Source organism: Anabrus simplex, chromosome 11 (assembly GCF_040414725.1).
Source record: "Anabrus simplex isolate iqAnaSimp1 chromosome 11, ASM4041472v1, whole genome shotgun sequence".
Lineage (NCBI taxonomy): Eukaryota > Metazoa > Arthropoda > Insecta > Orthoptera > Tettigoniidae > Anabrus > Anabrus simplex.
Window position 1 is genome coordinate 2,075,139 of NC_090275.1, and position 14,371 is coordinate 2,089,509.

Below are 14,371 nucleotides of genomic sequence, written 5' to 3' on the forward strand. Positions count from 1 at the left end.
TGCCCTAACCTTTCCTTCACGTTAAAGACATGGTTACTGCTATTTAAATCTACGCCTTTCTTTAGCGTGGATTCCCGGAAATAATCTGAGTGTTGCACTGTCTGAAATCCTACATAAATTATAGCGGTCGCTGCAACTGTCGAAGCCATCATTGTCTGGCTTTACCTCCTTATTTTTCAATCACAAGTCAAAGCTTACTGCGCTAGTTGCAATGAACTGCACTGTCAAAGGACTCGTGAGTGCCCCATCAAACGACTGCAGCTGTTTCCGTTAGGGGCGCTAGCTACTAAAAATCTCGAGCGCGCACGGTCCCTGCGGTAGTAGGTACTAGTAATAAGCAATAGTAATTCTCTTTGGTAATAAGTCATTTGCTAGTGCCTACCGAAATGTGTTTTGTTGCATTATAGGTCCTACCAATTTTTATATCGTGTTTCTTTTGTTGGTAGCGGAAATATTGAGACTGGTAAGAAACGTTACACAGTTCGAGTGAAGTGATCGGAAACTGTTGAGCTGATATCTGAGATGATTATTATTATTATTATTATTATTATTATTATTATTATTATTATTATTATTATTATTATTATTATTATTATTATTTCGTATGACAAAATAAGGATACATTGCAAATACAATAAGCTATATACTATACGCGCACTTTTTCTTGAGCCCGATTTTTACGGGGTGAGGAGCAAGGAGGGAGTGCTGCCGGTTCCGTTAGTACTGCCAACTGGATGGAAATGAAATCTGAATTGAATCGATAATATGATCGATCGATATGAATTTTCTAAACATTTATTATCTTACGTCAACAATTGTGTCACACTTACATTATTTAACATTATATAACATTTCTCAATGCGAATCTTGTTACTAGCATGAATTATATAGTTTGGCTTTGCTGTGTAAACAACAACAGTACTAGTTTGCAAAGTGTACGCCAGATGTCGCACAGCGATGAATAAGCGATTCATAGTTTGTGTTTCAAAGGTTGCCGATATGGATGACGAAGATAACCGAGGTCTACCGATTCAGCACTAGGGAGCTCCGGGCTCAAGAAAAAGTGCGCGCATAGTACAGTATTTACAGACCAGGTAAATTAAAATGTAATGTACCGGGCGAGTTAGCTGTGCGGTTAGGAGCGCGGAGCTGTGAGCTCGAATCCCACTGTCGGCAGCCCTGAAGATGTTTTTCCGTGGTTTCCCATTTTCACACCAGGCAAATGCTGGGGCTGTACCTTAATTAAGGGCACGGCCGCTTCCTTCCCATTCCTAGGCCTTTCCCGTCCCACATCGCCATAAGACCTATCTGTGTCGGTGCGACGTAAAGCAAAATAGCAAAAAAAAAAAAAAAAAAAGAATGTAATGTCCAGTGTATTCAACCACTTCACAACTTCATCGGTGGCACTGTGTATATCCTGAATAGTTCCTTTAAATCATCTTCTTGGGCACTCCGTAGCAACGTGCTGGACATTGTCGCAGTCGCAGTATGAGTTTTCAGCTTTTCCCCACTTGTGAAGGCAGAATTCGCATCTTCCGTGGTTTGTCCCAATTCTGTTTAAAAATGTCCATGCCTTTCTAAGTAAATTGAAACCAGGCGGAGATTTACATGGATCGTTAATTAAACCCAGCTGATCAGGGTTTGAAGAAGACCATTCTTCTTTCCAGGTCTGATCAGGATTAAAATGTGATTCAGCAAGCCTTTCTCCCAATTTCCATGATGGGTTCCTTGATTTCAATCTCACTGGTTTCTGAAATGTGCAGTCCTGATATAAGGGTAGTTGAGGGTTGCTGCGACATTTCTTCCATTCTCTTACCAGAGCTACTTCCCTTCATATATGAGGGGTGTGGATGTTGGATAACAGAGGTAGCCAGTGCAGCGGTTTTGATTTGATAGTGCCAGATATTCAGAGGCCTTTTTTGATTTCATTACTTAACCGACCAGATAAAATGTCCAGATTAAAGTAATTGTGGTCATTGTGTTTCATTTTTAATAAAAGGCTTTTTTGTGTCCATAACCACAAGTTGATGAATGAAAGATCGTCTCTTCATAAAATAACAAATGTTAGGTGATTTCAGATTTTACACCTTATTGTAATGACACCACATATTAAAGTAATGTGAATACAGTAAACTAAATGAAAAGACAACATATTTTCCTAGAGTAAGTAATAGTGTATAGATTAATTTAAAAATAATTCCATTCATTTAAGTTTAATGTTAAATCATTAGAGGTTCATGGTTAGTGTATGGAAAGTATTTATAACAAACATATATATATATATATACAGTGTGTTAGGGGTATACGTGCAGATATTAAGCTAGTCGGCAAAGAAAAATACATCTCACAATATATGCTATGTACTTTTTACCTTGTCCTATTAGTTTGCCCATAACTGAGCCAAATATTTCAGGAGCTAATGTGTTTTGAACGGCCGTAGTAGGATACGCCGGTTACGTCATTCTGTCCACGCGTAGTGGAAGTACAGTAGCAGAGTATAGGGCTTGTTGAACCTGTTTCTTATCGCAGGCCAACACATGTTGTTGTGCACTTCCCCTAAAGGCTTGGCAAGTAGAAGAGGATGACTCACGTGCCTGGTCACTTGCTGTACTCGAAAACCGGTGTAGGGTACTCTGTGTGAAAAGTACACAGAATTCTTACAGTGACGTCGAAGATCCGTACAAGCACATACGTGCGAATCAGGTGTTGTGTATTTGTGTGCGATTTTTAAGACGTCAATGGCATTACTCAGTGATCCAAGCTGACAAAATGAAAGGAAATGGTTAATAAGTAAATGAAATATGGGCGCAACATTTCTGTGCTGTTACTGCGACAGTCTACGATGAATTTCTGACAATAGACAATGCGGGTTGTCTATGCTTATTCATAAACTTTTTAGGTCATTGAAAGGACGGTGGACACTGAAAGAAAAGGCTATAAGTATTCAGTGAAATTGTTATTAATGAGACAAATTTCAAAAACCGTAGTTGCATCCATCGTGAACATTGCTCGAAGGAAAGGACCTACTGTGGAATTGCCGCCGGGCATTTCTAATAGAAGGCTTATTCTGCCTTTTCCTAATATGTTTACCCTCCAGGGTTGGTTTTTCATGGGACTCAGCAAGGGATCCCACCTCTACCGCCTCAAGGGTAGTGTCCTGGAGCGTGAGACATTGGATCGGGGATACAACGGGGGAGAATGACCAGTACCTCACCCAGGCGTCCTCACCTGCTATGCTGAACAGGGGCCTTGCGGGGGTATGGGAAGATTGGAAAGGATAGACAAGGAAGAGGGAAGGAAGCGGCCGTGGCCTTAAGTTAGGTACCATCCCGGCATTTGCCTGGAGAAGGGGGGAACTACGGGAAACAACTTTCAGGATGGCTGAGGTGGGAATCGGACCACCTCTACTCATTTGACCTCCCGAGGCTAAGTGGACCCCGTTCCAGCCTTCGTACCACTTTTCAAATTTCTTGTCAGAGCTGGAAATCGAACCCGAGCTTCGGGGGTGGCAGCTAATCACACTAACCACTGCACCACAGAGGCGGACGGAAGGCTTATTACTGAACAGTAAGTACCGATAGGTAAAATGATGACTGTAATGGACCCGTTTAATTAGAACTTCCGTAAAAATAATATTACTACTACTACTATTACTACTACTACTACTAATAATAATAATAATAATAATATCTTTACGTTCCACTAACTAATTTTCACGGTTTTCGGAGACGCTGAAATGCCAGAATTTTTTTATCGCAGTATTTTTTAATGCAAATAAATCTACAGACACGAGACTGACGTATTTGAGCACCTTCAAATACCACCGGACTGAGCCAAGACCAAGCCTCCCAAGTTGGGTTCAGAAGGCCAGCACTTTACGCAGTGCTGCACCAATCATCTTGCCGGGCTGAGTGGCTCAGACGGTTGAGGCACTGGCCTTCTGAGTCCAGTCTTGACAAGGTGCTCAAATACGTCAGCCTTGTGTCAGTACATTTACTGGTACGTGAAGAACTCCTATGGTACTAAATTCCTGCAAATCCGCGTCTCCAAAAACCGTGAAAAGTAGTTAGTGGGACGTAAAGCCAATGACATTATTATCATCATCTTACCTGCACAGTTCATAGGGGTATCTTACCTGGAGTTCCTCATAGGTACGTTATTAGAGCTTTCAGAGGACGCTCCGTTTCGACTACGCCGAAACATGTGGTTTTTACACGATGGTCCACCACCTGATATAAGCCGCTTACTGCGTGATCATTTGGATCAGTCCTTTGGTCTACCGGGCGAGTTGGCCGTGCGCGTAGAGGCGCGCGGCTGTGAGCTTGCATCCGGGAGATAGTAGGTTCGAATCCCACTATCGGCAGCCCTGAAGATGGTTTTCCGTGGTTTCCCATTTTCACACCAGGCAAATGCTGGGGCTGTACCTTAATTAAGGCCACGGCCGCTTCCTTCCAACTCCTAGGCCTTTCCTATCCCATCGTCGCCATAAGACCTATCTGTGTCGGTGCGACGTAAAGCCCCTAGCAAAAAAAAAAAAAAAAAAAAAAAAAGTCCTTTGGTCTATGGCGAATAGGACGACATGGACCCATCAATTGGCCCGCCAGATCTCCAATGGATATTACGGAAGACTGGATTCGGAGAAGTGATTTTCTTTTGTTAGTTGCTTTACGTCGCACCAACACAGAGAGGTCTTATGGCGACAATCGGACAAGAAAGGCCTAGGAATGGTAAGAAAGTGGTCGTGGCCTTAATTAAGGTTCAACCCCCGCAATGCCTCGTGTGAACTTGGGAAACCACGGAAAACCATCTTCAGGGCTGCCGACATTGGGGTTCGAAGCCCCAATCTCCCGGATGCGAGCTCACAGCTGTGCGCTCCTAACCGCATGGCCAACTCGCCGGGTACGGAGAAGTGAAGCCTGCAGAGTAGTCCAGGTAGGTCACTTGAACAATTGCTACGTGTTTCACATTGGTATGTCAGATGTTACACCATTTCTGCAGCGTATTGAGTTGGGAGTTCAGTTCTCAATCGATGTAGTAGTTTGAGTCTCGATAGTTCGATATTCTCATAAATCCGAGCAGAAAAATTGAAGTACCGGTAACAAAAATTATAAATCTAGAGTTTCAGTTCGCGATTGCCTTGTACGTGGCGCAAGCTGAACACAACACACGGAAGACGTGCTTGTTAAAACGCTAGATATTGACCTTGAACACAGCATGGCAGTTCTTCATTCTACACTGTACTGGTTTGGGTACATTGCGTGTGTGTGTCTGTTGTGTGCATGTTTGATGTTTATACACAAAACCTGTTTGTCACACTTTGTCCTCTAGTGCTAACCACAATACGAAGATACACCTGACTCATCGCAAAGAGACCTGGTTCTGGTCTTACGCATACTATCCTGTAGTAAACTACTGAGAGCGATGTAGGCACGGGTGAAGTACATTTCATCTTGTTTCCTCCTACACCACGCATATTTTACTATTTTCTTCCCTGCCTTTCAGCTCCTAATGACTTGTTAATAATAATACCGGTAATGTTATTTGCTTTACGTCCCACTAACTACTCTTACTGTTTCTGGAGGCGCTGAGGTGCTGTAATTTAGTCTCGCAGGAGTTCTTTTTACGCGCCAGTAAATCTACCGACACGAGGCTGACTTATTTGAGCATCTTCGAATACCATCGGACTGAGCCAAGATCGAGCCTGCCAAGTTGGGGTCAGAAGGCCAGCGCCTCAACCGTCTGAGCCACTCTACCCGGCAGCAAAAAATGTTATTATTATTATTATTATTATTATTATTACCGGGCGAGTTGGCCGTGCGGTTAGAGACGCATGGCTGAGAGCTTGCATCCCGGAGATAATGGGTTCGAATCCCACTGTCGGCAGCCCAGAAGATGGTTTTCCGTGGTTTCCCATTTTCACACCAGGCAAATGCTAGGGCTGTACCTTAATTAAGGCCACGGCCGCCTCCTTCCAACTCCTAGGCCTTTGCTATCCCATCGTCCTATAAGACCTATCTGTATCGGTGCGTCGCACCGACACAGATAGGTTTTATGGCGACAGATATAACTAAGGACTAGGATCGGGAAGGAAGCAACCGTGGTCTTAATTAAGGTACAGCCCTAGCATTTGCCTGGTGTGAACATGAAAAACCACGGAAAATCATCTTTAAAGCTGCCGACAGAGGGATTCGAAGCCAGCACATCCCGAATATTGGATACTGTTCGAACTTCAGCGACTGCTACTATCAAGCTCGGTGATGATTTAAGAGTGGATTTCTGCCGCTGGTTAATTGATCAAGCACTCGATCCAGAATTTCTGTCAAGTGTATTAGTGACACATGAGGCAATTTTTATAGAAGGAGTGTTTAATATTTAGTATACCAAGGCAACCTCTAGCACCGGCTCTCAATTAATATCTGGATGGATGCAGTGGGAAGTCTGTCTCTTTGACCAATCGTCTTTTTATTAGCGTTATTTTGCTTTACGTCCCACATACTATTTATACCGTTTTCTGAGACGCTGAGGTGACGAAATTTCATATCGCAGGAGTTCATTTACGTGCCAGTATTTCTACGACACGAGACTGACGTATGTGTGCCCCATCAAATATCATCAAACTGAGCCAAGATTGAACCTGCCAAGTTGGAGGTCGGAAGATAAGGACCTCAACGGTCTCAGACACTCAGACCGGTACCAATCACCTTACTTGCATAAATTTGATCGGTGTAGCTTTCCTTATGGTGACGATGGGACGGGAAAGGGCTAGTATCGGAAAGGAAGCGATCGTGGCATTCATGACGTTACAGCCCCAGCATTTGCCTGGTGTGAACATGGAAAACCACGGTAAATCACCTTTAGGGCTGCCGGCAGAGGGGTTGGAACCCACTATATCCCACTCATGAGCTGTGGAATATCCCCATTCAATAGGACAAGGCAGTTTCCAGCACCGGTTCTAATTAATATCAGGATGGGTGTAGTTGGAGGTCGGTTACATCTTTTTATTAATGTTATCTTGCTCCTGTACAGTAGATACAGTACGTTACTGGAGCTTTCAGAGGACGTGTCGCTTCGACTACGCCGAACCACGTGGATTTTACACGATGGTGCAGACATTTCCTCAACGGTAGACAGGACTATGTGGAACTATCAATTGGCCAGCCCTTATTCCAGTGGATTGATATGCCTGGGGGGACATGAGAAACAAAGTATACCGAACTGAGGTAACCACTTCGGATGACCTCCGTGAACGTATGTTTAAGCACCAGAGGATATTCTGAACCACAGTGGTGTCTTGGCTCGAATGATAAGTTGCTTTAGGTCGCACCGACACAGATAGGTATTATAGCGATGACGGGGCAGGTAAAGGTTAGGAGTGGGAAGGAAGCAACCATGGCCTTAATTAAGGTACAGCCGCAGCATTTGCCTCGTGTGAAAATGGGAAACCACGGAAAACCATCTTCAGGGCTACCGACAGTGGGGTACGAACCCACTATCTCCCGAATACTGGATACTGGTAGCACTTAAGCGACTGCAGCTATCGAGCTCGGTGTACCAGTAAATATACCGACACGAGGCTGACGTATTTGAGCACCTTCAAATACCACTGCACGGGGCCAGGTTCGAACATGCGAAGTTGGAGTCAAAAGGCTGGCACCTCAACCGTTTTAGCCACTCAACCAGGCAGGAAGCACGAAATGTAGGTACGTTTAATTTACTTAGTTGTATAATATGTCCATTTTTCGTTTGAAACAAAACGTTCGATGTGCTTCGATAATTCAATTCTGATTCTACTCATATGGATATCCTATGCCATGCATTTGTTCGTTGGCGCAAGGAACTGTCTTCCTTCTTCTACCTTTACGCAATGCACAACGGGGATCGTACAGCATTTCACGTCCCGGCGTGCGTATCCCAACCAATAATTATATCACACGCTCGTACAGGTCGCGCACCGACACAGGTTTTCAGGTCATTTCCATACTCAATAGACCACAGGGCTGACGACTACAGATATCCCTATCCCCTAAAGGATGTAACAGCAAATGAACCAGTATTAACGCTGAGAATTCAATACATCTCGAGGGTCCGAAACCGATAACTAGTGTTGTCTGAAACCCCTAAGACGGAAACTAAATACTAACAACAACAAACCAGTCTGGCGATAATGTAACGTAACATGTTGTAGACTGGTAGCCTTCAGCTGTTACCGTAGGTCAGTTGCTCGTAAACATAAAACCAGTTTGGCAAGTATATTACGTAACATCTCGTGGCATTGAATAGGGAGCGCTCAGCTGTCACAGTAGTACATTTGCTCTTAAACATAAACAGAACAGAAACCAGTTTGGCAGGGATGGCGCGTGACTTGCCTGTTATCAAAGGAAAGCTATTCATTCACAAGAACAAGGCATACTACCTATTCTAAAAACATCGTACCCCTTTGCTATCGAAAATAACTTCCGAGGATTACTAAAAGTTTGATATATAGTGGTTCGTCACATCGTTCTCTATTGCTACAATAAATATCTGCACGTATACACCTAACATCCTGTGTATATATATACAGGGTGTTAGGTGTATACGTGCAGATATTAAGCTAGTCGGCTAAGAAAAATACATCTCATAATATATGCTATGTACTTTTTACCTTGTCCTATTAGTTTGCCCATAACTGAGCTAAATATTTCAGGACCTAATGTGTTTTGAACGGCCGTAGCAGGATACGCCGGTGATGTCATTCTGTCCACGCGTAGCGGAAGTACAGTAGCCGAGTATAGGGCTTGCTGAACCTGTTTCTTATCGCAGGCCAACACATGCTGTTGTGCACTTCCCCTAAAGGCTTGGCAAGTAGAAGAGGATGACTCACGTGCCAGGTCACTTGCTGAACTCGAAAACCGGTGTAGGGTACTCTGTGTGAAAAGTACACAGAATGCTTACAGTGACGTCGAAGATCCGTACAAGCACATACGTGCGAATCAAGTGTTGTGTATTTGTGTGCGATTTTTAAGACGTCAATGGCATTACTCAGTGATCCAAGCTGACAAAATGAAAGGCAATGGTTAATAAGTAAATGAAAAATGGGCGCAACATTTCTGTGCTGTTATTGCGACAGTCTACGATGAATTTCTGACAATAGACAACGCGGGTTGTCTATGCTTATTCATAAACTTTTTAGGTCATAGAAAGGACGGTGGACACTGAAAGAAAAGGCTATAAGTATTCAGTGAAATTGTTATTAATGAGACAAATTTCAAAAACCGTAGTTGCATCCATCGTGAACATTGCTCGAAGGAAAAAGACCTACTGTGGAATTGCCGCCGGGCATTTCTAATAGAAGGCTTATTCTTCTTTTTTCTAATCTGTTTACCCTCCAGGGTTGATTTTTCATGGGACTCAGCAAGGGATCCCACCTCCACCGCCTCAAGGGTAGTGTCCTGGAGCGTGAGACATTGGATCAGGGATACAACTGGGGAGAATGACCAGTACCTCACCCAGGCGGCCTCACCTGCTATGCTGAACAGGGGCCTTGCGGGGGTATGGGAAGATTGGAAAGGATAGACAAGGAAGAGGGAAGGAAGCGGCCGTGGCCTTAAGTTAGGTACCATCCCGGCATTTGCCTGGAGAAGGGGGGAACTACGGGAAACAACTTTCAGGATGACTGAGGTGGGAATCGGACCACCTCTACTCATTTGACCTCCCGAGGCTAAGTGGACCCCGTTCCAGCCCTCGTACCACTTTTCAAATTTCTTGTCAGAGCTGGAAATCGAACCCGAGCTTCGGGGGTGGCAGCTAAGCACACTAACCACTGCACCACAGAGGCGGACGGAAGGCTTATTACTGAACAGTAAGTACCGATAGGTAAAATGATGACTGTAATGGACCCGTTTAATTAGAACGTCCGTAAAAATAATATTATTACTACTACTACTACTACTACTACTACTACTACTACTACTACTACTACTACTACTACTAATAATAATAATAATAATATCTTTACGTTCCACTAACTAATTTTCACGGTTTTCGGAGACGCTGAAATGCCAGAATTTTTTTATCGCGGTATTTTTTAATGCAGCCGCCTCTGTGGTGTAGTGGTTAGCGTGATTAGCTGCCACCCCCGGAGGTCCGGGTTCGATTCCCGGCTCTGCCACGAAATTTGAAAAGTGGTACGAGGGCTGGAACGGAGTCCACTCAGCCTCGGGAGGTCAACTGAGTAGAGGTGGGTTCAATTCCCACCCCAGCCATCCTCGAAGTGGTTTTCCGTGGTTTCCCACTTCACCTCCAGGAGAATGCCGGGATGGTACCTAACTTAAGGCCACGGCCGCTTCCTTCCCTCATCCTTGCCTATCCCTTCCAATCTTCCCTTCCCCCTACAAGGCCCCTGTTCCACATAGCAGGTGGGAGGCCGCCTGGGCGAGGTACTGGTCATACTCCCCGGTTGTATCCCCCGACCAAGAGTCTGAAGCTCCAGGACACTGCCCTTGAGGCGGTAGAGGTGGGATCCCTCGCTGAGTCCGAGGGAAAAGCCGAACCTGGAGGGTAAACAGATGATGATGATGATGATGATGATGATTTTTTAATGCAAATAAATCTACAGACACGAGACTGACGTATTTGAGCACCTTCAAATACCACCGGACTGAGCCAAGACCAAGCCTCCCAAATTGGGTTCAGAAGGCCAGCACTTTACGCAGTGCTGCACCAATCATCTTGCCGGGCTGAGTGGCTCAGACGGTTGAGGCACTGGCCTTCTGAGTCCAGTCTTGACAAGGTGCTCAAATACGTCAGCCTTGTGTCAGTAGATTTACTGGTACGTGAAGAACTCGTATGGTACTAAATTCCTGCAAATCCGCGTCTCCGAAAACCGTGAAAAGTAGTTAGTGGGACGTAAAGCCAATGACATTATTATCATCATCTTACCTGCACAGTTCATAGGGGTATCTTACCTGGAGTTCCTCATAGGTACGTTATTAGAGCTTTCAGAGGACGCTCCGTTTCGACTACGCCGAAACATGTCGTTTTTACACGATGGTCCACCACCTGATATAAGCCGCTTACTGCGTGATCATTTGGATCAGTCCTTTGGTCTATGGCGAATAGGACGACATGGACCCATCAATTGGCCCGCCAGATCTCCAATGGATATTACGGAAGACTGGATTCGGAGAAGTGATTTTCTTTTGTTAGTTGCTTTACGTCGCACCAACACAGAGAGGTATTATGGCGACAATCGGACAAGAAAGGCCTAGGAATGGTAAGAAAGTGGTCGTGGCCTTAATTAAGGTTCAACCCCCGCAATGCCTGGTGTGAACTTGGGAAACCACGGAAAACCATCTTCAGGGCTGCCGACATTGGGGTTCGAAGCCCCAATCTCCCGGATGCGAGCTCACAGCTGTGCGCTCCTAACCGCATGGCCAACTCGCCGGTTACGGAGAAGTGAAGCCTGCAGAGTAGTCCAGGGAGGTCACTTGAACAACTGCTGCGTGTTTCACATTGGTATGTCAGATGTTACACCATTTTTGCAGCGTATTGAGTTGGGAGTTCAGTTCTCAATCGATGTAGTATTTTGAGTCTCGATAGTTCGATATTCTCATAAATCCGAGCAGAAAAATTGAAGTACCAGTAACAAAAATTATAAATCTAGAGTTTCAGTTCGCGATTGCCTTGTACGTGGCGCAAGCTGAACACAACACACGGAAGACGTGCTTGTTAAAACGCTAGATATTGACCTTGAACACAGCATGGCAGTTCCTCATTCTACACTGTACTGGTTTGGGGTGTCTCTTGATGTGCATGTTTGATGTTTATACTCAAAACCTGTTTGTCACACTTTGTCCTCTAGTGCTAACCACAGTACGAAGATACACCTGACTCATCGCAAAGAGACCTGGTTCTGGTCTTACGCATACTATCCTGTAGTAAACTACTGCGAGCGATGTAGGCACGGGTGAAGTACATTTCATCTTGTTTCCTCCTACACCACGCATATTTTACTATTTTCTTCCCTGCCTTTCAGCTCCTAATGACTTGTTAATAATAATACCGGTAATGTTATTTGCTTTACGTACCACTAACTACTCTTACTGTTTCTGGAGGCGCTGAGGTGCTGTAATTTAGTCCCGCAGGAGTTCTTTTTACGCGCCAGTAAATCTACCGACACGAGGCTGACTTATTTGAGCATCTTCGAATACCACCGGACTGAGCCAAGATCGAGCCTGCCAAGTTGGGGTCAGAAGGCCAGCGCCTCAACCGTCTGAGCCACTCTGCCCGGTAGCAAAAAATGTTATTATTATTATTATTATTATTATTATTATTATTATTATTATTATTATTACCGGGCGAGTTGGCCGTGCGGTTAGAGACGCATGGCTGAGAGCTTGCATCCCGGAGATAATGGGTTCGAATCCCAGAAGATGGTTTTCCGTGGTTTCCCATTTGCCTGGTGTGAACATGAAAAACCACGGAAAATCATCTTTAAAGCTGCCGACAGAGGGATTCGAAGCCAGTACATCCCGAATATTGGATACTGTTCGAACTTTGGCGACTGCTATTATCAAGCTCGGTGATGATTTAAGAGTGGATTTCTGCCGCTGGTTAATTGATCAAGCACTCAATCCAGAATTTCTGTCAAGTGTATTAGTGACACATGAGGCAATTTTTATAGAAGGAGTGTTTAACATTTAGTATACCAAGGCAACCTCTAGCACCGGCTCTCAATTAATATCTGGATGGATGCAGTGGGAAATCTGCCTCTTTGACCAATCGTCTTTTTATTAGCGTTATTTTGCTTTACGTCCCACATACTATTTATACCGTTTTCTGAGACGCTGAGGTGACGAAATTTCATATCGCAGTTCATTTACGTGCCAGTATTTCTACGACACGAGACTGACGTATGTGTGCCCCATCAAATATCATCAGACTGAGCCAAGATTGAACCTGCCAAATTGGAGGTCGGAAGATAAGGACCTCAACGGTCTCAGACACTCAGACCGGTACCAATCACCTTACTTGCATAAATTTGATCGGTGTAGCTTTCCTTATGGTGACGATGGGACGGGAAAGGGCTAGTATCGGAAAGGAAGCGATCGTGGCATTCATGACGTTACAGCCCCAGCATTTGCCTGGTGTGAACATGGAAAACCACGGTAAACCACCTTTAGGGCTGCCGACAGAGGGGTTGGAACCCACTATATCCCACTCATGAGCTGTGGAATATCCCCATTCAATAGGACATGGCAGTTTCCAGCACCGGTTCTAATTAATATCAGGATGGGTGTAGTTGGAGGTCGGTTACATCTTTTTATTAATGTTATCTTGCTCCTGTACAGTAGATACAGTACGTTACTGGAGCTTTCAGAGGACGTGTCGCTTCGACTACGCCGAACCACGTGGATTTTACACGATGGTGCAGACATTTCCTCAACGGTAGACAGGACGATGTGGAATTATCAATTGGCCAGCCCTTATTCCAGTGGATTGTTATGCCTGGAGGGACATGAGAAACAAAGTATACCGAACTGAGGTAACCACTTCGGATGACCTCCGTGAACGTATGTTTAAGCACCAGAGGATATTCTGAACCACAGTGGTGTCTTGGCTCGAATGACAAGTTGCTTTACGTCGCACCGACACAGATAGGTATTATAGCGATGACGGGGCAGGTAAGGGTTAGGAGTGGGAAGGAAGCAACCATGGCCTTAATTAAGGTACAGCCCCAGCATTTGCCTCGTGTGAAAATAGGAAACCACGGAAAACCATCTTCAGGGCTACCGACAGTGGGGTACGAACCCACTATCTCCCGAATACTGGATACTGGTAGCACTTAAGCGACTGCAGCTATCGAGCTCGGTGTACCAGTAAATATACCGACACGAGGCTGACGTATTTGAGCGCCTTCAAATACCACTGCACGGGGCCAGGTTCGAACATGCGAAGTTGGAGTCAAAAGGCTGGCACCTCAACCGTTTTAGCCACTCAACCAGGCAGGAAGCACGAAATGTAGGTACGTTTAATTTACTTAGTTGTATAATATGTCCATTTTTCGTTTGAAACAAAACGTTCGATGTGCTTCGATAATTCAATTCTGATTCTACTCATATGGATATCCTATGCCATGCATTTGTTCGTTGGCGCAAGGAACTGTCTTCCTTCTTCTACTTTTACGCAATGCACAACGGGGATCGTACCGCATTTCACGTCCCGGCGTGCGTATCCCAACCAATAATTATATCACACGCTCGTACAGGTCGCGCACCGACACAGGTTTTCAGGTCATTTCCATACTCACTAGACCACAGGGCTGACGACCACAGATATCCCTATCCCCTAAAGGACGTAACAGCAAATGAACCAGTATTAACGCTGAGAA